Source organism: Wolffia australiana, chromosome 4 (assembly GCF_029677425.1).
Source record: "Wolffia australiana isolate 7733 chromosome 4, ASM2967742v1".
Classification (NCBI taxonomy): domain Eukaryota; kingdom Viridiplantae; phylum Streptophyta; class Magnoliopsida; order Alismatales; family Araceae; genus Wolffia; species Wolffia australiana.
The window spans coordinates 22,372,367-22,376,837 of NC_135838.1; positions in this window are offsets into that span (position 1 = coordinate 22,372,367).

Here is a 4,471-nt window from a genome sequence, read left to right on the forward strand (position 1 = left end):
CACCCCACAGAGGTTTGTTTAGTGTGTGGTGACTGGTGTGCGCTGTGCAAATATTTTGTGCGGTGCGATGAGCGAAACAAATGCATGGAATTTTTTCATTCGCACATTTGGACCTTCACTAATATTATATTTCATTAATATACTGTTTTTCTCCATTTTGTCTTTCCCTAGGGTGACATGTGGCACAACAAGATCCGTCGATCACAGATGACAAGGAAGAATTTGAACCAATCATCACATTAAATGCCAAGATGACACAAAATCCTAATCGAACGACATGACGATACTGACGAGGACGAAGGGAGAAATCTTTTGATAAAATAGATGGCAAGAAATCATCCAACTTCTAGGCTTGATATCCAACAATCCAGATCTCGCATAGAGCTGAATTTTAAGGGTAGCTTCATCTTTATGTCTTCTATCCATCCGCACGATTGGATCTATAAGTTGAGCCCTGATCTTTGCTAAATGCGTCTTTAAACTCACTTCCTCCTTGAGAGGCAGGTTGAAATAAAGTAAAATTTTGAAGGTACATCAAGGGTTCCATGGTGTCTTTAGTGATTAGAGAGGTTTAAGTGAGAATTGGGGAGGTTGATCTGCATTAGGAAGATGCCTTCATCCCGTCAGAATATAGGGATTTAAGGTTAGCCTCTTGCCTTACATTGAGTCTTCTTCAACACACTTAGGTAGTTTAACTATCATCATCATCCATCACTTTCACTCATCTACCTTCATTTTCACCCATCATCATCCTTATCCATCTTCATCTATCATTCATTTCACGTGTCATCTTCCCATATTCCTACATTATAAACCCTAATTCATAAGCCCTAAGCTGGATACCCCAGATCTTTCACTCCCATCTTGTTTCACGCCACCATTCATGCCTCCCTTCATCTTCTCGTCCTACTCAATGATCTACTACTAATACTAGCATGATACTCATCTATCCACTTAAATTCCACCTATCTCTGTCATAACCACTACCTTTACCCATCCACTAGCTCGTACACTATGCGTAACTCTTCTCATCTTCTCTACTTCACCCGAGCGAGAGAGTTCCTTCCCTAATATTCATTCCCCATGGAGAAGACCCTTAGTCACTAGTAACTAAATTATTTTACGAGTATCGGTTTATAAATATTATTGATTAAAATCAATTCCACACTTACATAAATTTACCTTAATTTTGAGTTTATCAAGAGCCATATGCAATCTACCAATGGCTGAGGAAATTCTTTCCTCAATTTTTTTTGCTGCCAAGCTTGGTGATGGTTCTACTTTCTGTTTTTGGATGGGCAACACTCTGCTCAAGACTCCTAATGTGCAGAGTTTTCATGGATATTTTCCCCTCTGAGGATGCTTACGATCGTAGTTTGTTACTGTTGGGATGGCATGTACAATCTATAACTCATTGACAACTTGTCAGTAAAAAGAGTGGAGAATCATTAAACAATGTTATGGTCCTTACCACAGCTAAAATCTACGAATGGGCACGACATGGGTGGATGTGGCCTGCCACACCCTTTCCTATCAAGTGTCCATATGAGAAAATCATACATGAACAATTAGAGAAAGAAATGTCGACCACCAATGCATACTGAGTCATACAATAGATAAAGCTCCCCCTAAATTTGTGGTTGTTTGGGTAGCTTCTCCTTAGATGAATATTGGTGATTTAGGCCTTCAAGAAGAATTGGGTACTTTAAATCAATGTTTGCTTTGGAATATTGGTGATGTATTCTGACAGAATGTGGTATTTACATGGGAGGCGAAGAATACTACTCCCATCTTTTTTAAAATCAATGCTTGCTTTGGAATGTGGGCCAACAAGCTTGTGAGAATTATAGATGTCTCCTCAAAAGGCTGCCTTCTAGGATAGTTCACGTGAGGGGGCATCTAAAGTGCAGGAGGTGTGGGGAAAACTGTTTTTTTGTGCACTAGCCAAGAGATGTGGCTAGGATTTGATGGTCCTAGTCTGGACTCGTCTCGATCCTTCCTTTTATCAAGGACTTAAACCTTATGTAAAAATCACTCTGATTCTGGTACAGTCAGTCCGATCTGTGTCAAGTTATGTGGAATAATCAAAGTCAAAGAAGAAACTGAAAAAAAAGGTTAATGAAAGAAGAATAAAAAAGTAAGAAAACATGTGTTCTATACTCATATATTCTAAAGGAACTCTGGAAGTACATCAATTTTTTGATAGCATAACATTGTCCACTCCCACTCACATGATGAGTATAGGTGATCCCATAGTCATTATTAGTGTGGTAACACTAGGGACACATGGTGGGTGATCTTTATGGAATGAGTTCACTAAATTGATTCCTATGGATTCTTGAATGATAGTATTCCTATCTTTAATCAGGTGGATTCATGACACAATTGTGTAAGTATCCATTAGATATGAGACCCCCAAAGACACCTTGTGGATCGACAATTGTGCTTTTACTATGACCTATGAGTTCCTATTTAGGAGATTCCAAACCGCCCAAGCTCATATATAGCAACAAGTCCATGAAATTGTCCACCCTCAGTATCATAGGAGATTGACTCAAGAAAGATGGTGCAATTGAATACATGGCCATTATAGTGAAACTATCAGAAAATTCTCTCATGATTTCTCCTTGCATTAGTACTAAAACAGAATGAGAAATTAAGGTTTGACGGTTAACCAGAATGAGCTATTAAGGTTTGACAGTTAATCAGAATGAGCAATTAAGGTCTGAATTAACTAGAATGAGAAATTAAGCCATGTTGGGGTCTCCCACGAATGAAGTATTATACAAGCACAATAACTGATGACGTTAAAATTTTCACATGTATTTTTTAGGGCAAAAAGTGTAGCTCAACATCTAATGGGCCAGCGACCAAACCAATGGACTGATTAATGGATCTACATGTGATATGGTTAATTAATAAGGTTGGCCCAGTAAAGATTATTGTGGATCTTTGTAGATATACTTTAAGTTTGAGGTCTTTTATAATTTGTTGTCGAGAATGGGGAGATTTATGAAAAAATCCATGGGCTTCCAGTAAAATTTCTTCAAATGGTTTAAATAGAAGGGCACCCTCATTGGATACCCTTCTGATTCAATTTTAGTGTCCCCCTCTTCTTTTCATCTTCCCACATTGATGCTTCTAGTGGGGACCGGATGAGGAGCAAAATAAGTTTTCCAACTACAGAGTTTGTAGAAAGAAAAGAGATCCAGCGCTCTGAAGAACATATGGGTGCGTCCAGAGATCAAACATCTTAACAGCTTGAAGATACTCATTTAAGGAACAAAAAATTGGAGATTTGATTCACGCAAAGATAACATTTTTTTTATTTTTCTATATACTTGGTTTTCAGGTTTGTTTCCCATTTGATATTCTGCGCACAATTGTATTCAGATTGTGTCCATCAAAGCCTGAAATTCTCAACATTATCATAACCTGCCATTGAGACAGTTGTTGACTAGCTAGTCAAAGCAGATGGTTCATTGATGACTTGCTGTCTCTAGCCTCACCAGTGTGTTGTACGATGAGCAAGGCATCTGTGTTTGGCATTGATTAGCCAATCTCGCCAGACCATTTGTGTACTAGACTACATCTTTTTCTCCCCCCCACATGTTCACCAACAGTTTACCCATTCGCAAACAGTGTTTCTGCCACAATTTTCTCATTCATGTCTGTGTTCGTTCAGGAACATCTGCATATTTGCAAACATTCATGTACTGGGAAAAAATCATTATTTTTATGTCTATTATGTATTTCCTGATCTTTACTTTGAATCAAGTGTGATTGTAAAGTCATGGAGAAGGAGAGATCTGCGAAGGTTAAGCCAAACGTCACAGCAGATGCGATAGCAAGGTATATGCAACAGTTGTGGCGCCAACCCCTGCCAACTCTTCCATTCCAAAAAAGTGAACCTACATGTAGCTGTCAAGATAGTACATAGAGTGGAGAGTTTAGTCTCTGTTTTATTTAGAGGGAGAACAGAGAGAGTGGGACTCCTCGGTCAAAGGTGTTGTATTTATTAGTGAACCTTCCCCTCTTTTTTTGAAAAGAAATATTTGTTAGAAGTATCTAGATTCCTACCTTGAGGACAATATGAGATATGTGGACATAATTATTCGATTTAATTGCAGCTAATTATGGATTTTCATGTGGACAAGCACACAATTTAACCGTACAAAAGAGGATTGAACAAAATTATTGAATTCGGCCTACAATGACCAATAATCTGCACAAAAAATCCATTAAATTGACGTATTAATACAAGGATAGAAAAATAGGAAAATTATGTGCTCTAATTGAATCTGGTCTTCGAAAGGTCAATTGTATTGTTCTATACAATACAATTGTGAGGAGACACGTCTTGGGCAAACATTACAAAGAACTGTAGAAAGTTTGGAATCAAAGATGTTAAGGACAAGAGGCAGAAAAATAACAAAAATCAACATGGCGGAGACAATTTTTAGACATAAAA